The sequence below is a fragment of the Ursus maritimus genome, unplaced genomic scaffold (assembly GCF_017311325.1).
Source record: "Ursus maritimus isolate PB19 unplaced genomic scaffold, ASM1731132v1 scaffold_14, whole genome shotgun sequence".
In the NCBI taxonomy this organism is placed as follows: domain Eukaryota; kingdom Metazoa; phylum Chordata; class Mammalia; order Carnivora; family Ursidae; genus Ursus; species Ursus maritimus.
The window spans coordinates 36,473,173-36,495,023 of record NW_024423786.1 but is presented as its reverse complement, the minus strand read 5'-3'; the positions used below and the strand labels follow the sequence as shown (position 1 = coordinate 36,495,023).

The following is a 21,851-nucleotide window of genomic DNA, read 5'->3' as shown; positions in this document are numbered from 1 at the left end:
TGTTAAAAAAAAAATTAAGAAGTATGTAAGTCTGTGATTATGACAAAATTAAAGCAACGAAAGAAAAAGTGTTGCCTCTTAAAAGCAATCTTACCTTTCTTATCTATTGCTAAATTCTTTGTGGCAAATATCTGAATTTATTTAAACAAGGGTGGATATAGAGAGGTCCACTCTACCCTCCTTCTTCAAAGCCACGATAACTTTCAATTTCTTGCCATAATGGTAAAAAAAAAAAAATAAATTGCACTTGCTTCTCGAACCAAGATGCAAAAATCTCTTAAATGTTTCCTTCTGTTATAACCAAAGTTTAAATGATTCAAATATACTAATAAATCCATAACTAAAGTTCGGTTACATTTCATATGTTAATATTGTGTTCTAACCATATCTTACGAGGAAAGTTTCACCTAAGATCTCCTTGTCCCTAAACTAACAAAGAACTTTAGAATTACTGAAGAGTACAAATTTCCTAAACTCTCCCGAGCCAAAAGTCACTTCAGTAATAAACTAAAGGGTTCCCCCCAAAGCTTCAAAATTCCTAAAACTTCTCCATTTCCAAACAGGATTGGGGAGGGGTGTTGCAGGCAAAGCCTAAGTAAGCGTGTCCAACCTCTGTGGATGCCTTCCCTGGTCTCAGGGACCCCAGAGCACTGATTATTGAATCAGTGGATCCACTGGATCTGATTCCGAAGCTCAGCAGGGGCTCATCATGTGCCTGCGAGTCACAGGCTCTCCCCGGTCACACCTGGGCAAATGAAGTGGCGAGCGCTGCCGCCCACACCCACATAAAACTAGACTGCTGACAGGAGTCTCTGCAACTACCACCATGCAAAGTGAAGCAAACGATGGGGCTAGTGCCCTTCAACTGGATTCTTAATAACAAAAATATTTCTTGAAGATCTATAAATGTACACATTTCTTGGAAAAAATGATATAAGTTAATATGCTAATGAAAATGAAGAAAAGAAATTTTGCTAACCTAAAACATTAACTAACACACTCCAAGCAGCAAAATATGACAAAATATTGACTTCTCATAAAAAAATTTCTGAACATCCAGAACTATAACACTGTACAAAAATCTCCAGACTTAGGGGGAAAAATTACTTCTTAGATCATTTACAAGTTGGTTGTTTATTCACATGTCCACTTAACATATATGTATTTACCATGCACTGTTCTCAGTACCAGGCATGCCATGCTGATTAAGACACACCCAGTTCCTGCTTGTGTGCTGTTGGTGGGAAGGCCAACTGGTACAGCCACTGCGGGAGACAGCATGGAAGGGCCTCAAAATGTTAAAAATAAAACTACCCTACAATCCAGCAATTGCACTAGTGGGTATTTACCCAAAAAAATACAAAAACATTAAGTGAAACAGATACATGCGGGACGCCTGGGTGGCTCAGTCGGTTAAAGGTCTGCCTTTGGCTCAGGTCATGATCCCAGGGTCCTGGGATCCAGCCCCACATCAGGCTCCTTGCTCAGCAGGGAGTCCGCTTCTCCCTCTCCCACTTCCCCTGCTTGTGCTGTCTCTCTCTCAAATAAGTGAAATGAAATGAAATGAAATGAAAAGAAAAGAAAAGAAAAGAGAGGGAGGGAGGGAGGAAAGGGAAAAAAAAAAAACCCAAAAACCCAGATACATGCACCCCTATGTGACTGCAGCACTATTTACAATAGCCAAATTATGGAAGCAGCTCAAGTGTCCACTGACAGATGAATGCAAAAGAAGATGTGATGTATACATACAGAGGAATATTATTCAGCTACAAAAAGAAGGAAATCTTGCCATTTACCACACGATTGGAGCTAGAGAATATTATGCTAAGTTAAATTAGCCAGAGAAAGACAAATACTATATGATTTCACTCATATGTGGAATTTAAGAAACAAACAAGCAAATGGGAAAAAAAGAGAGAGAAAGAAAGCAAACCAAGAAACAGACTCTTAACTACTGAGAACACACTGATGGTTACCAGAGGGGAGGTGGGTGGGGGGGGGGGTGAAACAGGTGACAGGCATTAAGGAGGGCACTTCTTGTGACGAACACCAGGTAATGTGTGGAAGTGCTGAATCGCTGTACTGTACACCTGAAACTAATATAACACTCTGTTAACTATACTGGAATTAAAATTTAAAATTTAATAAAAAAAGACTCAGTTCCTATCTTCATGAAGTTTATGAGAGTAAACACAACACTGCATCAGGACATTGTCTAGTTCTGTCACAAGTAACAATAAGGAAAAACATCCTCGTAGTTGATTTTAATATTCTCTACAGTGTGGCTTCAAGCATATATAATAAATTAAAATTTTTAAATTTAAATCTTAAAATGAGCTGAAAATAAGATAATTTCATATAGTGATAAGTGCCACAAAGAAAAACAACAGTAACGAGAAAGTAGTACCTGGAGTGGAGGTAAGGATGTTTAGGGAAAGTTTCATCACTGAGCTGAACCCCCTAAATGAAAATGAACGAATTCTAACAAACGTGGTGTGCTTGGAGGGACAGAGAACACATGTGGCTGTACTGTGGGACAGTGATGGAAAAGTGGCAGAGATGGCAGGGGACAAATCACAAAGGGCATTATAGGCCACAAAAGGAGTTTGGATTTTATTCTAATGACTACGGAAAGTCACTGGCAGGCTCTAAGCCTGGGAGTGACACGAGGGAATCTGATCAAACGTAATAGCTTCTTGTTCAGAACACGGTACATCTTCAAGTAGAAAGAGCGTTATAAACCTCGGTGCCGCAATACTGCTTCTGCCTTCATCGGCCGGAGTTGATCTACTCTCTACTCTCTGCTAGGCTGTGTGCAAGGTACTGCACGCAGGGTCCCTGACCTTGAGCTCACAGTCTGGTAGAGATGAGAAACACTGAACCAAAAATTACAGCTGTAACATTTATAAGAGTGGAATACGTAGAATGCCAGTGAGCACCCAGGACGAAGGGTAGTTAACCTGGCCTAGAAGAGTCCAGGAAGGAAGACCTCACAGAAGACCAGAGTCAGAGTCCCGTAAAGGGCAAGCAGGGGTTTCCTCAGTGCATTCCCCTCTGTGCAACACCCAAGCCACTGGTGGGACACAAGAAAATGTAGGGGCCACAAAGACTCTTCCTTTTAAAGTATATTATGTAGAATTTTATGGTGCAACAGGGAAAAAAGTTAACATATAAAACTTGCAACTTCACAGGTATTGGTTAAATACAATTTTATTAAGAACTTCAAAAGCACAAACTTCCAGTTCTAAAATAAAGTCCTAGAGATTAACATACAGCACAGCAACTACAGTTAATAACACTGTATTGCATATTTGCTAAAAGAGTAAATCTTAAAAAAAGTTCTCATCACAAGAAAAAAAAAGCTTTGTTAACTGTGTGTGGTGAGGGATGTTAACTAGACTTATCGCGGTGGCCATCCCCCAATATATACAAATACTGAATCATTATGCTGCACACCTGAAACCAATATAATGTTTTATGTCAACCATACCGCAACTTTAAAATTAATAATCTTTTAAAAAGAACTTTAATTATCTGGTGTTTCCACCATACTGAAAATGTGGCAGTCTACACATCACTTCAACAAGTGGGCCTGTGCTGTGTGTGTGTCTGTTACCCATCATGAGCTGGGGTTAAAGACTTTTTTGAATGCCAACTTTCTTGCAGCCATTTTTATGCCCCCCCCAAAAAAACAGCCTTTGTCAACGTTTTCAAACAGAGATGTAGAAAAAATTCCAAATATTCTCCATTTAGATTCAAAAATGATTAACAATTTCCTGACTAGCCTTATCTGTGTATATACACGGGCATATACGTACACCTCCTCAGCTATTTGGAGGTGTTGGAGACATCATGACATCTCACCTCTAAATTCTTCAGCTGCTGTCCCCCAGGAATAAGGGCATTCTCCTATATAATCACAACACCATTAGCACACCTAAAAAAAAGAAAAAAGAAAAAAAATCAACAATTCCTTAATATCATCTATCATCAGGTATACAGTTTAAAAAATTTTTAAATACGAAAAAGGGGCTATGTTGAAAATCTTACTGAAGGAATGTATTTTAATAAACTGATTAGATTTACTATTATTTGTATTTCATTATTTTTCATTTCTAAATGTGATAATACTTTTAAGTTAAAAGCCCAATTTTTAGGGGCGCCTGGGTGGCTCAGTTGGTCAAGCGTCTACCTTCAGCTCAGGTCATGATCTTGGGGTCCGGGAATGGTGCCTGCGTGGTCGTGGTCGGGCTCCCTGCTAAGAAGTCTGCCTCTCCGTCTCTCTTTGCCCCTCCGCCCCGCGCGCACTCTCTCTCAAATAAATAAATAAAATCTTTAAAAAAAAAAAAGTCCAATTTTTAAAAGTCAATTTGTTAAATATTACAAGAATGATTGGCGGTAATCAAATATGGCAAAAAGTGTGAAAGTGGTACATGGAAGATTGACATTTCGCAAGGACCGTGTTAGTGGAAGGACACTCGAGACAAAGGGACCTCCAGGGAAAAGGATCCACAGAAGAGCAGGGTGTCGGTGTGAGAGAGGGAGGTGAGTGGGACGGGTCGCTGAAGGGGAGCTCTTTGAGGATTCTGCATGCTTTCCTTAGGAGTCTGGACTTTACCCTACTGGCAGTGAAGTTTTACATGATACAATCGCCTTTGTTGAGAAAGCCCTATCTGGCCACAGTGTGTCGGATGGACCAGACAGCAGGGAAGATGGGGGCAGGGGGACCATTTGGAGTCAACAGAACAAGGTTTGTATTTTTCACTGCAAATATTTAACGTTTTAGTTACATTATGGCTTGAATAAACCTGCTGTGCTGGTAAAGGGACAAAACAAAAACATAAAATTAAACTAAGCTTATCTTGAATGTTCATGTTATAAAAATGCAGCTTTAAAGACAGAAAGGTATAGTCAGAAGAGACGTAAACTTTGGAAGGAGCCCTTGGGCACTTCTGAAGTTTTCAGCATTTAATGGAGCTGGCTCTTTTCAATACCCAGTTTCACTTTCCAAAGTGGCTTTCCTTTTCCTTGGCAAGATTCATCACTGACACTAATTTTATGTTTATCAGTCACAATTAAAAATTTCCAAAGGAAAACTAATGGGGAAGAGGTGGGGTGCAGAACAGATAAAGCGATTTTCAAATACACAGAGTGCCCTGAGGACAGTACTGGCAGTAACTCCGGGAGCTCCGTGTACAGAGTCCAGGGGCCAGATGCCAAATCTGCCTCAAGGAGGAGGAGGAGGGCAGCACCAAGGGCTGGCTAAGGGCAGGACGGTACACTGGCCCTTCACTCCCTTCCCCCCGGAGACCTCTAGTTTTATTTATGCTACATATTGGGCTTCCTAGAAAGATGTCATTTGAACAAAGGGTTCCTTAGCTTTCAAAATGTTTCAAAGCCAAGGAGTCAGAACTGCACGAATAATTCTTAAGTCAGAGGCTGGTAATTCAAGAAGACTCCGAGTTCCGCAAGAGAGCTGCCGGGGGACAAAACAAACACCATCACTGAAGAGGAACGTAAAGAAAGAGACCTCGGCAGACAGGCCTACTGGAGGAGCAGCAGCTTTGGGGTAGAGTGAGGGGTTGTGGGTTGTCTGGGACCTGTAGCTTTTGAGGGGCCAGTGAGGAATCCAAACTGGAGGTCCAGACAGCAAAGGACATGTGGATGTAAAGCTTAGCAGAAAGGTTTAGGAGGGCACAAGGGGTAGATGAAATCTAAATGTGGATGAATCCACCAAGAGAGATATAAACAGAGAAACCAGGGAGGGTCTGAAAAGGTCACAGAAGCAAAAAGAAATGGGTCTTCCTCAAGACAGGACCCCGTGGGGCCATCCATACCCAGGGTCACTTCAGGAGGAGATCCTGAATTCGGGATAGCCTGTGTCCAAGACCAGAGAGAGCACAGGCTAGCCTGCTTGGGGGTGGTGTCCCACAAAGCAGAGGCTGCAGCAGGGCAATGGGGCAAGAGTACAGATACTGGCTTACTCTTGAAAGTGAAAGACCGAACAATGTATCCAGGTCTGAAGGGGCTGGAACTCTGAGAGAAAAAGATCACAGTGAGGTCCAAGATGAGAGAGGGGAGTATGGAAGCCCCTCGAGGAAGCTATAGAACACCACACCAGAACCTAAGACTTCACTAGTAGAGATGTTCTGGAAAGAGCTCCTTTTAGACAAGTTAACAGGGAGCCAAAATCAGGATAGAGAGTTGGGACAATGTCTTCAGAAGCCTTTAGTGCCTTAAGGCCCTGGGCCTGGCAGGAGGAGTCATGCAACTCTCCCCTCCCGCACTCCCTGTAGAGAAAGGACATCCACCCTAGCAGGGAAGGCCAGAAGAGCCTCCCCAACACCTCCATTCCCTTGTCACGCCTACTACTGGCAACAGGGTCTGGCAACAGAGTCATTTAAAGCTGCTCTCAGTTCACCCCGTAGCCTCTATCCGCCCTTAAGCAAAACAGGGCCCCAATAACATCTAGGAGAAGCTCTAAGTCTGGTTTCCAATTTGTGTAAAATGTTACTTGTATTAATAATAATAACTACGCATATTTTAAATGCAAATATAACTCATGATTGAGGACTAGGAAACCAGCTTTAAAAAGGAAACAAAATGGGGGTGCCTAACTGGGTCAGTCAGTACAGCGTGTGACTCTCGATCTTTGGGTCATGAGTTCAAGACCCACATTGGGTGTGGAGCCTATTTAAAAAAAAATTTTTTTTTTAAAGGGAAACAAAATGACAATAACAAACATTAATTACATTAAGAGTTTGAAGGGTTCAGATATCATAAATGATCATATAACAACAAAACACCCAAAGTTTTTCAAATTTCTAGCTTTAGTTACTAGACCACCTACCCCTGCCCATTTGGCTCAACAATAAAAATGAAAACTAATCAAAAGGAAACCATATTCCTGGAAAGAACAGCTACTTACTAATTTTTTTTTTTGAAAGAAAAGAATGGGGGCATCTGCCTGGCTCAGTCAGTGAAGCATAAGACTCTTGATCTCAGGGTCGTGAGTTCAAGCCCTATATTGGGTAGATAGCTTACTTTAAAAAAAAAAAAAAAAACAAGAAAAGAAAAAGAATGTCTCGTCTAACAGTTTACTTGCAAACTCCAATGCTTATTTTAAAAATTAACAAATTGACTCATATAGGGGCGCCTGGGTGGCGCAGTCGTTAAGCGTCTGCTTTCGGCTCAGGGCGTGATCCCGGAGTCCTGGGATCGAGCCCCATGTCGGGCTCCTCTGCTGGGAGCCTGCTTCTTCCTCTCCCACTCCCCCTGCTTGTCTCTCTCTCACTGGCTGTCTCTGTGTCAAATAAATAAATAAAATCTTTAAAAAAAAAAAAAAAAACAAATTGACTCATATATAAACTGGTCTTTTCACAATATTTAACTGACAATTCAGGAGCATCAGTGATACACAATAGGGTGAGAATGGAGTAAAAGAGGTGTTCACCAGTGTCCTAGCGACAGTATCTACCAAAGAAACAGACACTTTCAGAAAAACCTTACTAACTCTAGGAAGCAACTAACCACTCTGATTTCCTTAAGAACTGAGCAATAAGTTAAGGCAGAAAAAAAAAAAATCAGCCTTCACAACATCATCAATTTTTCAAGGGTTTCAAGAAAGATAGTCAAAAGCAGCCTTGTCAAGAAGGTAGTGACAGCAGTGGGGATCAAGAGGTGCCCCAAAGTTCCTGCCCTCCTCTAGTAACAAACAGTATTCAGGAGACTCACCCCATGTTTACTACACATTAAAAAATAAGAGTTAAAACAATAATAAAAGGAAAAACGTACACCTCTTTAGCCATTCTGAGAATACTAACTGCTCCACTCATAATCCTTAGCTCTGTGAGACCTGCTTTCCCTCTGTCTGTGACAGGATATCTGTATAACACAAATGCAAAGAGAAGGTAATACAATAAATTTAAAATATAAAGCATTAATTATGTAGTATCATTATTATGTAGGTTATTGAGCCTCTTTAAAAACTCACTAGTTTTCCATTAACACAGAAACGAGATGTTAAATACGGCAAAACCTCAACTAACCAGAACAGCTGGAGAATGAGTCACTGACTAATCACGCCTCTCAGATAGCTGAAGGCTTATTTACAACTTTAAACACACAAACTTTTTTGGTTAACTGTTCTGGGAGATCCTTTGACCCTGACCAACATGGTGAACATCAGTGATCGCACAGGAAGATGGAATCCTAAGACACATGAGGCTCTCTCTGTCCCTATCCAAATGCAATCCCAGACTGCAGCAACCCTTGCTTTTCACTTGCCCGTCTTCCACCCTCTCCTCCCATTCTGCTTCCATCTCGCTTACGTTCCAATAACCAAGTGTGTCAGGACCCGCATCTAAGGAAAGGCACCTGGTTCTCACAGGTCTGCTGGCAACCTACAGAGCTCTTCCAAGGGAGACAAACGAGTCCTCCAGTACCTGTATTTTACCTGCTGCTGAAATCTTTTTATTTTTAATTTTTTTTAAAGATTTTATTTATTTATTTGACAGAGATAGAGACAGCCAGCGAGAGAGGGAACACAAGCAGGGGGAGTGGGAGAGGAAGAAGCAGGCTTCCCAGCGGAGAAGCCTGATGTGGGGCTCGATCCCAGAACGCCGGGATCACACCCTGAGCCGAAGGCAGACGCTTAACCGCTGTGCCACCCAGGTGCCCCTGAAATCTTTTTAAAAACGTATTTCCTCAGAAGGAAATTCTGATGCACATGCTACGGTATGGACGAGCCTTGAGGACATGATGCTGGAACAAGCCACTCACGAGAAGACAAATCAGTATGATTCCACACCTACGAGGCAGCCAGAGCTGTCAGTCCTAAGACGGAAAGTACAGTGGTGTCTGCCAGGGGCTGGCAGGGAGACGGAAATGGGGAGTTACTGTCAGTGGGCTCAGAATTTCAGTTTGGGAAGATGAAAACGTCCTGGAAATGGAAAGCAGTGACAACTGCTCCACACTGTGAATGTATTTAATGCCACTGAGCTGTACGTTTTAAAATGGGAAATTCTGGGGGCGCCTGGGTGGCACAGCGGTTAAGCGTCTGCCTTCGGCTCAGGGCGTGATCCCGGCGTTATGGGATCGAGCCCCACATCAGGCTCCTCCACTGTGAGCCTGCTTCTTCCTCTCCCACTCCCACTCCCCCTGCTTGTGTTCCCTCTCTCGCTGGCTGTCTCTATCTCTGCCGAATAAATAAATAAAAAATAAAAAATCTTTAATAAATAAATAAATAAATAAATAGGAAATTCTGGGGTGCCTGGGTGGCTCAGCCGGTGAAGCGTCTGTCTTCGGCTCAGGTCATGATCCCAGGATCCTGGGATCAAGCCCCACGTCGTCAGGCTCCCTGCTCAGTGGGGAGCCTGCTTCTCCCTCTTTCCCCTGCTTGTACCCTAGCTCTTGCTCTCTCTCTCTCTCAAATAAATAAATAAAATGCTTTAAAAAATCAAAAATAAAATAAAATGGGAAATTTTATGTTACATATATTCCTCACTGCTCACTATGTTCTAGACAGGTGACATGTTAAGTGATTCTGTGTTGTCACCACCTCGTCACTCCAAGAACGTTATTTGTTTTGACACAAGTAAAAATGAGCCAAAATGGTATCTTAAAATTACGATCCCAAATTACCATATATTATTTTTAACACGGACAAAGCATGTTTTACAAAAAGTGACCCATAAGAAAAAACACTAGCAAAAACTCCAAGACCAGAAAGCACTCTAATCTGGGCAGCAAATTAATGTGAGAAGAATGAAAACCAAGCAGCAACTCACAGGTAGCCTTACCACGGAGCAGATGTTACACAGCAGGCCCCTCAAATATTTTTTAAAAACTATTCAGGGTAAAAGTAATAATAATTTGGAATTCAAATCAAAATACTTGTTGGTTAACACTTTAAACAGAATGTCAACAGGAAAAACTCTTGAGGTATTTTAATAATTGCTCAATTCCTCCACCCATCTCATGTTGTCATTCCAAATACCTGACTGTCCTGTACTTGCAACTGCGACAATGTCCCTTCCCTCCCTCATCGAAGATCCTCTCCAAACGTCGTCCCAGACCAAACAGGTACTCTCAACTGCCCTATCCACCCCAAATCAGTTCAGCAACTAACCTTTCTCTGAATTAAGCAAAAATGTCAAAAAGGAACCTGCAAGCAGCGCTGCACTCCGTGAGAAATGCCGCCTCGCAGCTCTCCCTGCACAGCCAAATGCTGGACTGCGAAGTTACCACCTACGAAACCACAAAGTTCCAAACATATTATCTTGTAGCACGACATAAAGGCTGCATCTTCTGTTTTTTAATTATGTCCTTGAGTGATCATCTAAAGATTAACAGACCTGAATAAGGTTAAAAACATCCTCTTGGATAAGAGACTAGAAATTAATTATATACAAATCTTCACGTGCCCCTGAGTTAAAGGCAAAGGTTTACATTCAAACTTGTTAAAACTTCTGCAGTGAAGTCATAGTTTTTCTATTAATAACTTGTCTTTGTTCTTATCCTCTCTCCCACCTTTGTAAAATTTAAAAATGAACTTGCAACAACCTGACCACATCCTTTTTATTTTAAATCATTTTCCAATGGGGCTAGTACCACTTGAAGAAACAGAGTCATATCAAAATCCCGCTCCCTAAAGTCTAATGGTTCAAAATCTTCCTGGCAACCAAAATCCCCAGAGACTTTCATCCAATTTAACAATTATGTATAAGGAGAAATATTTTTTTCAATTACAAAACATCCCAGTTAGATAGCAAATACTATTTACTAAAAGAAAACTACCCTGCAATAACAGAGTTATAGGAAATCATAAGAGAAAATCTTTAATATAAAAATATTTGGCGTTCAAAATATATGCCTACATAATGGTCTGCTTTCTGGATTGTACTCATTTATTTAACATGAACATAACATGAAGTGTTAACAAAAAGATCAATGAAGTTTGGGCCTGTTCTACAGACTTCAGAGTCAAAGGATGTCTGCATCCACACCCTCATTCTGTAGCTAAGCCCAGTCTAGTTACCACTGTGAAAGCAAAAGTACCCTACAGAAGCAGCAAGGTTACGGACAGGAAAAGCATTTTTAAAGAGAAAAATAAAAATTTTCAAAGAAACAAATATCAAAAGAGGAAATGCCCTTTTATATGTATTTTGTTTCTCATTTTGCACCTTTAGCTGCATCTCTCAAAATTTAATAAATTTTAAGTGAAATATCTGATAATGCAAAAGCTAAGAACTCTAAAAAGATGCACACACACAACCAGTGGATCAATTCTAACTCAGTGATGGATTACTGTCTTGGCTAATGATGCTGTGATTCTTGGAGCAGAGTAACCAAATCCAGCTTAGCTGCTGGTTAGTCAACTGACTGGCTCAATCACAGAAAACAGACTTATTCAGCAAAATCCACTTTACAAAAGAAAATCTTTGACCTTTGTGGACTATGCCCCCATAAATCCCTACCCCAGGCCTTAGACAGTTCCCAACTTCGCATCACACAGATGTCCTTGCAGTAAAAAACACAGGCCATTGTGAAGAATTACCAAGAATTCACTGACAACTTCTAACTCCTCTCCTTTAGGAGCAAAAACAAGAAAAGATACAGGAATACATTAAAAGGTATTTGGGAAGAATAGTAAATTGTTGGAAGTACTTGCTTCGGTGGAGAATATAAAAAACCCAACTTCCTAGAGGGCTAATACAAAAAGGTATCCTAATCATGTTGAAATAAAAAAAAAAATTAATCGCACCTGACATAATTTATAGTTACCTTTTGTTTTTGCTTTCATCACTAGAGTTTTAATGACTTGATAAACCAGGCAAATATCCTGCATATATAAATCAAGTTAGTTGCTGTCATTTAAAATGTTGTTAAAGCTTTATGCCCACATTCTTTAATTCACTGAACTTTAAAAAATCAATTTTCATTCAATTTTCTCAGCCAATTCTAGGCTTTAAGGAACTGATTCATCTACTAACACCTTAAACACTGACTTGTTGGGAAAGTTCATGATCCATCCTCCAAACCTGCTGTCTGGAAATACACCACTATTCCAAAACTAGGAAGTAACACACCTCCATACTGGGCCTGTGACGACAAGGATGCCCAACAACCACAGATCCAAACCTACAAAACATTGCCTCAGCTGACAAGGGGCCTTCCGGCTAAGAAGTCTTAGAATTCTAGGTAGTAAAAACCGTAAACACTATTATAAAAGCAGTTAGAGTCATGGCAAAAATGACCATAACTCCAGCTTTACATACCTGTGTCCTTCAGCTTAATATTGCCCCTCACCCCCGAAAGAGTCCTGTTATGAAGCAAAATTCACTAGTGGTGCCAGAAGTGGTCACCTTGGGGAGGGGAGAGGTGTCTACTGAATGAGAGCAATGTAAAGGGAGCCCTTTGGGAGGCTGAAATGTTGTGTATCTTGATCTGAGTGTGGTTATCAGGGCACATAGGTCATTTAAGGTCTTACTGTAAATTAGACCTCAATTTAAAAAAATAAATATAATTTTTAAAACACATTGAAATACATTTGTAAATGTATTTGTTCAAATAAGTGACACAAAATAACACTAAATGTAGCAACTAAGATTTTTTTACCAAATGTATTTTAATAAAGATGTATATTTATTGTGAGCACTTTTATGTAGAACTTGTCAAAATACAGACTGTGATTTTTTTAATCTTTTTTAAAAGTTGCCAAATTGACATCTGAAAACATGCAGAAAGATGATCTATTCATTCTGATTGTGCAAATAAGGAAAACCAAATCTTTAGGGTAAGAACCATACCAAGATAAGGCAGCTAGTCAATGACAACAGTAGTAACAGAATGGTTTCCTGATCGTGAGCCACTCCCGTTTCCACCAGGCCGTTACTTTTGTGACATTGTAAACAAATATGAACTCTGGATCTACCTATGGCCTAGAAGGATTCAACACACTCCTCAAAATACCAGGCCAACAGGCCCCAAAATGTACACACAAAGACACACTCATCTTCCTCCTCTCAAGACAGTTGGCAAATGATCAATTACATTTTAAGGCAGGCATTTTTCTTGCGATGCAATCAAGTGTGACATCTTTAAAATGTGGTTCTGGAGGAAAAGCTATATGCAGGGATTGGCAAAATCCATCTTATTTCCTTTGAAATCTCTTCAATGGTTACTTGGCTCTCAAAACTATGTCACTAAGTAGGACTCCGGAAAACATCGCTTGGGGCCGTTCACCAGCACGGCTTTGAGTGACCCACCGGGAATAAGACCCACTCAACAGAAATCTTGCCTCTGCCCGGGGTGTCCTACCCAACTCTCTGCACATAACAAGACTTGCAGGTGACCTGTGCCTAGCGGCTTAGTTTCAGACCCCAGTGAACAGCTGACATCTTGCTAAAAACTTAACATACATCCTTTTTCCGCGGGAATTTATTTCTGTTCTCACAAGGCGATTCTGCTCCCCACCACAGCAGGCCTTGCTTCTCAGGACTCTCTGCTCGCCCCTCCACAGCCTCCTCTTCACGGTTTAAAACGAGACTTTAAGAACAGAAATCGAAACGGTCACGGCCCTCCCGAGCGCAGCTCGGGGCCCCGAGCGAGCGGGTCCGGCCGGGGTCGGGCGGCGGGTGCCGGGCGAGTCCACTGCCCGCTCGCGCGCGGCGCCGGAGAGGCCCGGCGCACTCCACCACGCTGACCCGAAGCAACCGGTTGCGGCGGCCGCTACACGCTCCGCAGCAGCGCAGCGGCCACCTCCGCCCTCCGAAGTTCGGACCGCCGCGCGGGAAGCGCGCCCCCCGGCCCCCGCTGCGGGTTCGCGCCCCGGCCCCGGAGCGAGCCCGGGGGGCGGGTCCGCGGGGGCTCGGCGGGCGGGAGCGCGGGGAGGGGCGCGCGGCGGGCCCAGCGCGCCGGGGAACTTGGGCGCCCGCCGGTACCGCCGCCCGGCCACTTTCCTTTCACGCCCCCGGGGCTGCCGCGCGCCGCGCCGCCGCCGCCGCGGGCCGCCGGCCGCCGCTGCTCGCCGCCGCCGCGGTGAGACGCCCAGGCGCGCTCCTGCAGCCCGGGCGGCCGACGCGCGGGCGCGGGGCGCGCGAGGCCGCGCGCGCGCCGCGCGCTCCCCGCGCCCCCCGCCCCCAACGTGCCGCCGCCGCCCGTTGGCGCCTCAGCCCGCGCGCCCGCCGCCCGCCGGCTCCCGGCGGTTTTTCGTTGGCAAAGTTGCGCGACCCCTTCGAGGGGGGCGCCGCGCGGTCCCCCGCCCCAGCGCCGCCGTCGCCCCTTCAGGCCGCCGCGCGGGAAGGCCCAGCTGGCGGCCCCGCTTTTTTACCTGCCGGGAGTTTTCGCGCGCGCCCTCGCTCGAACGCTGGCTTTGCCCCTTCTCGCGCTCGTTTTCTTTCTTTCTTTCCTTCTTTTCGCTTCCCCGCGCGGGCGCTTTTTCCGCTCGCGCCACCCGCGCTCGCCCGCTCGCGCCCTCCTTCCTGCTGGGCTCGGCGGAGCGGGGCGGCCGGCAGCTCTCCCCGCCCCCCTCCACCCGCGCTCCGGCGGAGGCGGCGGCGGCGGCGGCGCTCCGCGCTCCGACTCATTCCAATATGGCACGGGCGCAGGGCGCATGCGCCCGCGCCCCCCCCCCCGCCATCCGCGCTCCTCCCGGCAGCCCGCGCCCCTCGCGCGGCGCGCGTGGCGCCCCCGGGCCGGGCCTCCCCGAGCCGACCCGCAAGACTTCCAGCCCGGCTGGGGCCGCGCGGGATGCTAGGTGTTCGGGCAGCTAGGGGCCGGGGGGGTCGGCGCCGCCAGCCACCCCCGCCCCTCGTGCCCCGAGCCACAACTTGCCGCGGACATCCCCGAGGCCGTGGCGCAGGGCACGCGGCGGCGCCTGTGGCCCCCGACGGCGAGGCGGCCCCTTGCGGACGGGCCCCAACAGGGAGACGCGCCCCAGGGACCCAGCGCCCACCCTGTCCCTTACCCGACCCACGAGGGAAGGGCCCTCGCGCCTCACCTCGGGTTGTGCACGGAGCCCAGCGGCGTCCGCGGTTCGGTCCTGCCGCCCGGGCCGGGGCTAAGCGCGCCGCTGTCGTCCGCACGTGACCGCCTCGGGCAAGATGGCATTAGCGGAGGAACGGACGGAGCGGCGGCCGATACCAGATGGGCGCGTGTCGCCGCCGGAGAGGGCTGCGTCCACCCGCCTGGCCCACGTCGGGGATCTGGTGCGTGCTTCGCGACCTGGAAGGGCACCCCAGTGCCGGGTGTCTACGAAGTCAGCATCGGGCCCCCAGGCGCACTGGGTGTCTCCAGGCCTCCGCAGGAGGCGCCCTGTAAATCCGAGTTTCCCTGCCGCCCGGGGCCCCAGCGAGGGGGCACAAGACGGCTGCCGAATTCGGGCAGGAGAGCCGGGGGCCCCGAGTCGGAACAGAAGTTCAAAGGTGGCTGCAAGGCGGCCCGGCAACCCGAGGTGCCCACAAGCGGTTATGTTCTCCGAGCTCGCCCCTTCCCCTGCGAGCGCAGATGCCGGTGGGACACCTCCCCCTCCCTTGCTGCTATGGGAAGTTCCCTCCGGAAGGGAGTCCTCCTGCAGCCGAGACCCAGGAGTGCCCCAACCCCCCGGGCCCGGGGAGAAGGTCTCAGACTGGGCGCTGATGACTCCTGCCTTTAAGGAAGGAGGCGCCCCACTGCAAGAACGAGGTCTGAGGTACCAAACGCGGGCTCAGGCCACTTGCCACTGACCTCACCACCGCGCTGAGAAACATTACCCCACTTTACAGACAAACTTGCCCTAAGTCACTAGGTGGCTGAATTTGAATTTGTTTTAACCACCACTTGAAAGACAACATGGCAACCAGAGAAAGAAAAATGTACAAATAAAGTATAATACTAGGGAACCCATAAAACCTTCCACCTGTATACATGTCTTTACATAGTTGCAACCAACCACACATTCTTCTCTTGTGTATGCTACTCTCACTTCACATTTTCTTCTATTCACATGATTCATTCTGAAGGTGTGCAGGTATCCTCATGCATTTACTCAGTCTTCTAATATGGTATATTTGGGTTCTTTACCATTGTTTGCTTGTATGTCCTTTAATTCTGCTCTCAGGACAAATTCCTGGCAGTTGAGTTGCCAAGTGGAATGCAGAGGGGTCTTGCTCCACGGTGCCATTGGACCTTCCCCGCTTGCTCTGCGGTCTTACAGTAACGAGCGTAAGGAGTATAATACACATCTCTTTTTTCCCCTCCTACTTTGCTAGTATGTCAGTAGTTCAAGGTTACTTTAGCCTTTCTTAGATGGCTTTAAAAATGAATGTTTTTTCATCATTTACTCTCTGTATTAGCCTTTCTGTGAATGGCTGTTCATATCCATTCATCTGCTGGGACTCGAAGCTTCTCTAACGTTGAATAAGCATTTTTTATATTATCAATATTATTCCTGTGTCATCAATGATGCAAACATTTCCCAGTCTGTTGTTCTTTCTTGTTATAATTTCACGTTCAATCTGTCATTCTAGTCCTTTGTGATTTTATTGCTTGAATGCTGACAAAATGAGCTTTCTTCCACCCATCTGATGGTCTGTTTTCTGCTAGTTTTCTAAAATTTCATTTTATATTTAATTCTTTGATGACTATCCATCCCAGTTTATTTTCCTGTGTGGAATAACATATGGACTTAACTCGCCACCAGCATCACCAGTTTTTATTGCTTATGCAATCATCACTTATTAAATAATTTTTCCCCTACCCTTTGTTCAGTAAAATCTATTTTTACACTAGGCTTTTGATTCAGGTCAATCTGTTTCTCCATTTCTTTTCACAGACCTCAGTTTGAGCAGATACCATATGGATCTATTGGTTCTTTAGAATAGGTTCTAACATCTAACAGGATTGTCTTGCCCTTCACAGAGTTTCCGTTATTCAGAATATCGCTTGGTAACCACACTGGTTTCTGTATCCATACACATCCTAGTTAACATATAAGGATTAGGAATGCTGGCTTTGAAGATGGGACCATCCAGGTCCAACACTTACCAGCCCCATGACCTTGGCAAGTTACTTAACCCATCTAGACCTAGGGGATATATAAAATGGAAATAAGAGTAACATCTGCCTCACAAGCTCAATGCTAGACACATAGTAAATGCTCAGTAAATGTCACCTGTTGTTACTGATATTTTTAGTTCTAAAAAAAATCGAGGTTTTTGCACAGAGTTGCATTAAACCTATGAATTAATTTAAATAGATCAAATATTCTGTAATATGTCATTTTCCCAACTGGGACATGTGCTCTCTTTCTATTTATTTGAATATTTTATTTTATTTTTTTTTATTTTTTTTTTAAGATTTTATTTTTATTTATTCGACAGAGATAGAGACAGCCAGTGAGAGAGGGAACACAAGCAGGGGGAGTGGGAGAGGAAGAAGCAGGCTCATAGCAGAGGAGCCTGATGTGGGGCTCGATCCCAGATCGCCAGGATCACGCCCTGAGCCGAAGGCAGACGCTTTAACCGCTATGCCACCCAGGCGCCCCTATTTGAATATTTTAAAACTCAGAAATCAGGTTCCTTGTTGACTCCAGCCTTCCTCCACTTCATGACCCCTGAGGAAGAGGAAGAGTGGAGATTTAAAGGAATCTTTACAGTGGAGGAAGATTTAAAAGCTACCCTTTGAGAGTCTGCCTTGTGCCTGGCTGGTGTAGGTGTGGGTATGGGTGTACACACATGAAATCTCCTTTAACCCTTGCACAATCCCTCGGGGTAGATCGTGGTGTTCCCTGTGGACAAAGAGCAAACTGGAAACTTCCAGGTCACTCTTAGTGAGAGACAGAGCTAGGCCACAAGCCAGGTATGCCAGTTCCTGCTCCTTGGAAATTAAGGTGGGAGTCATGCACAGAAGAGACAGCCCCCAGAAGAGCTTGAAGAAAACAGACTCCTGGTCATGGCAAACCCCCGCCCCAAAGCCTCCCAGGGCTTTCCGCTGCACTTTGAATACGTGCAAAGACCTGCTTTGGCCTATGAGACTGGCCCTGCCCACGCTCCACACTTACAGTCACCACTCATCTGCTTTGCTTGCTGTATCCTTTCCACCCCGTAAGTATGCCCAGGTCCTTCCCACCGCTGGGCCCTTGCCCACATTGTTCCAATGCCTGGTACACTCTTCATTTTGCCTCCTGCACCCACCTTCACATAGCTGGTACCTTCACATTGTTCCAGTATCTTTTTAACAAGGTGGTCTCCTCAGAAAAGAGGTCCCTACCTATCCCACATAAACAGGTTCTCTCTCTCTCTCTCTCTCTCTCTCTCTCAACCTCCTTCCCTCCCTTCCTCCCTCCTAATTGTTTCTTCACAGTTACTTCTTATAATGTAATCTGTATTTGTCATTTGTTTGGGTTCTGTCACCTTGTCTAATCCCACAGAAAGATATCAGGCCCCCTGAGGGCAGAGATGAAGCCAGCCCTTTCCCTGACAGGCATTGGGTGGATGAGAGGGTGTCTACTGGTCAGCTGGTAGCGTGTAACACCAGAGGCAGGCACCCCATGAAGCAGCTTGGCCATTCCCAATGCTGTCTCTATTTCCCACTGGCTCTGTGGGGTAGAGCTTTTACCCCCTGTCCTCACGGACCAAGGGGTGAGTGTTTAATCATCCCATATGAATGCCCTATCCCTCCAACCCTCGCGTGCTACTTGCAGGCAGGCCTGCTCTCTGCGGTTGTGTATTCGCCCAGGACCTTGTTCTGGATGAGAACATGAGGGCCAGGCCTGGGCCCCAGGCACCAGTAGAGCCCTGGGCCAGAGAGAGGGGCTGTTTTCAACCCCAGAAAAACTTAATTAAGTTCCGAAGCCTGCCAGGCCCTGTTGTCAGCCATCAGCAGCCCTCCATTGCCACTGGGCAGCCAGCTCCCTTTAGTCAGCCCAAGTGACACAAGTCACATAATGAGTCCCTGTGGCTAATTACCCAAGTGATCAAGTGATTACTACCAACAAGTCACTGCTCACATCATGCCAATCGCCACAGAGGCCTGGTCCACTTGCTGGCCCTGCTGCCTTGGGGGCACAGGCCACTGACATTTGTCCCCCCAGCACCTGCCCTGCTCCACCTCCATGTCTTAGCTCCTGCAAATGCCTCCACCAGGCATCCCTCTTTCCTATCCTGTGTTGGAATGGAAGAGGCTTCAGTCAAGTCCAGATTTAATCATCGCTTCTTTATGGAACCTTCTTTACGGGAGCCTTCACTTCTCTGGGCCTTAGTTCCCTCATCGCTGTAAAATGGGGATAAAGCCACCTGCCTACCCGGGTCCTGAGAATCCAAGGACAGAATGTTTTAAATACTCTTTGCAAACTGTGAACAACAGAGTTATGAGAAATAATTGGCCTGCTCCCAAAGCCACTCCTCCAGGAGACCTCTCAAGATCTCTCCATTTCTTTCTCTGTCAACCTAAGTCATTTAGCTTGTTTTTTCCCAGTTGCCTATCTTGGGAAAGACACAGGCCTGGACCCCATTTTCCAATCTTGAGTGCTGCAAGCCCAGGGCCATGCCCCATTCATTCCCAGGGGGCCCTTTCTGCCTCTACACCCCTCTTTTTTCAATTGATGGAAGAAAAATAAATTAATGGGCACAATGTTCTCAATTTTATATTATTAAGCCATACATTTTTGCACCATCAACTTCTTACCTGCTAATGAGCTCACAGGTACCAAACAGGTGACCAAGGACACTCAGCAATGCAAGGGCAACAGGGTGGGCTTTCTCTCTGGGGTGGTGAAATGTTCTAAAATTAGATATGGTGGTGGTTGCACAACTTCACAATATACTGAAAAACACTTTAAAGGGGTGAATTTTATGGTATGTGACTAAGACCTCAATTAGAAACTTGTATGAGCGGGGCGCCTGGCTGGCTCAGTTGATAGAGCACGTGACTCTTGATCTCAGGGTCGTGAGTTCAAGCCCCACACTGAACATAAAGCTTACTTTAAAAAAAATTTAGGGGCGCCTGGGTGGCTCAGTTGGTTAAGCATCTGCCTTTGGCTCAGGTCATGATCCTGGGGTCCTGGGATCGAGTCCCGCATCGGGCTCCTTGCTCAGCGGGGAGTCTGCTTCTCCCTCTCCCTCTGGCTCCTCCTGCTCATTCTTTCTTTCTTTCTCAAATAAATAAATCTTTAAAAAAAATTTATGAGAAAAGTCTACAGTGACTGTCGCAGGGGACAGAAACTGGTAACCCTTGGGTCAGGTGTGACCCACGTGGTACGTTGCCTGGGGCAGCACAGTGAGGTTGTTCACAATAGTCTCTCTTTTTTTTTTTTTACGTATAATTTGCATACAGTAAAATGCACCCATTTTATAGGTGTACAGTTCCCTGGGTGCTGACAGAGGTGCCCAACAGCACAATCAAGATACGGAGCTTTCCATCACCCCAGAAAGTTCCTCTCATCCCCTTCCAGGGACTGCCCTGCTCACAGGCAACCACTGATCTGACTTCTATCTCTGTAGCTAGATAAAAATTAAAAATTCATCATACAGTAGCACTCTTTTGTGTCTGTGTTTGAGATTCACCCATGTTAGGTGTATCAGAAGATGATTCTTTTTTATTTTTTTTTTTAAGTAGGCTCCATACCCAGCGTGGAGCTTGAACTCATGACCCTGAGCTCAAGAGTCACATGCTCTACTGACTGAGCCAGCCAGTCTCCCAGATGATTCTTTTTTTTTTTTCCCTCTAATATTCAACCACTCCTTGGTTTCAGGTTAAAAATTATTTCAATCATACAGAATGCCCAAGGAATAGAAGTTCAGCAGCTCCTTATCCTACTGGTCTTCAAAATAGTGTGCCCACACCAGTGACATTTTGAGTACATATCCTTCAGTACGTTTACTTCTGCTTAAATCGTATTATTTTATACATATGTACTATTTTAGTAAAATATCACATACATTACAAAACATATGCTAAATAAAGAAATTTTAAAAGGAAGATGAGAAAATGCTACTTTTAAATAATTTTCATTTATCAAAGGACATAACCATTGTGCCCCTCACAAAATATATTAAATGATTATATAATAATATTAAAGAAAATTATGATATCAACAATGTTAAAGAAAGGAATATGATTGAAAATCACGTTTTTACATTGCTAAAGTATATATGAAGACATACAATAAATTACACGTATTGAATTGTAGAAATTGATCAATTTTGACATACAACTATACCTATGAAACCATCAGTACAATAAAGAAAACAACGATTTTCATCATCCCCAAAGTGTCTTCACATCTCTTTGCAATCTACCCTCCCTCTGCCACACCCCGAGAAAGCCACTGGTCTGCTTTTTTAAACTACAGATTAGTTTGCATTTTCTAGAATCTTATATAAATGGAATGACATACTAGGTAGTCTCTTTTGCCTGTCTTCTCTCCTATATCGTTTTGAGATCCTTTCATGCTACTGCGTGTAATAGTAGTTGATTCCTTTTTCTTGCCCAGTAGTAGTCCTTGTATGGATATACCACAATTTGTTTATCCATTCCCTTATTGATAGGCATTTGGGTTCTTTCCAGTGTAGGGTTACTATGAACAAATAATTATTAATTAGTAATATAACATATTTATGAAAATATAATCTATAATAAAATTTAATGTGAAATGTTAAATGAATATGTACATGTAATGTGAAATATGTAATGTGTAAATGAGAATATAATGTAATTATATAACACATATGAGAATAATATATAATGTATATATTCAATATATAATAAATGCCTCATTAACAGTCATACACATCAAAAAGTGTACATATACACATGCACACATACTTATATATGTAAATATATAAATATACACGCATACTTTTATTTAACGT

The 21,851-nt window shown here is 44.7% G+C and overlaps 1 protein-coding gene across 6 annotated transcripts in view; it reads right to left on the bottom strand.

The window, feature by feature from the left end:
• SFMBT1 (Scm like with four mbt domains 1) overlaps positions 1–15,125 on the bottom strand; it is a 121,821-nt gene extending 106,696 nt beyond the window's left edge. For 2 of the 6 annotated variants that reach the window (XM_040628691.1, XM_040628692.1), the window contains exons 1-2: positions 15,002–15,125; positions 3,865–3,937 (exon numbers count right to left, since the gene is read on the bottom strand). The gene's annotated coding sequence lies outside the window, so the exon portion shown is untranslated. Of the gene's footprint in view, positions 1–3,864; positions 3,938–7,794; positions 8,456–14,332; positions 14,510–15,001 lie in introns of those variants that run through there. The other 4 variants (XM_040628689.1, XM_040628690.1, XM_040628693.1 and 1 more) reach the window with 3 other exon arrangements.
• Positions 15,126–21,851: the final 6,726 nt, after the last annotated feature.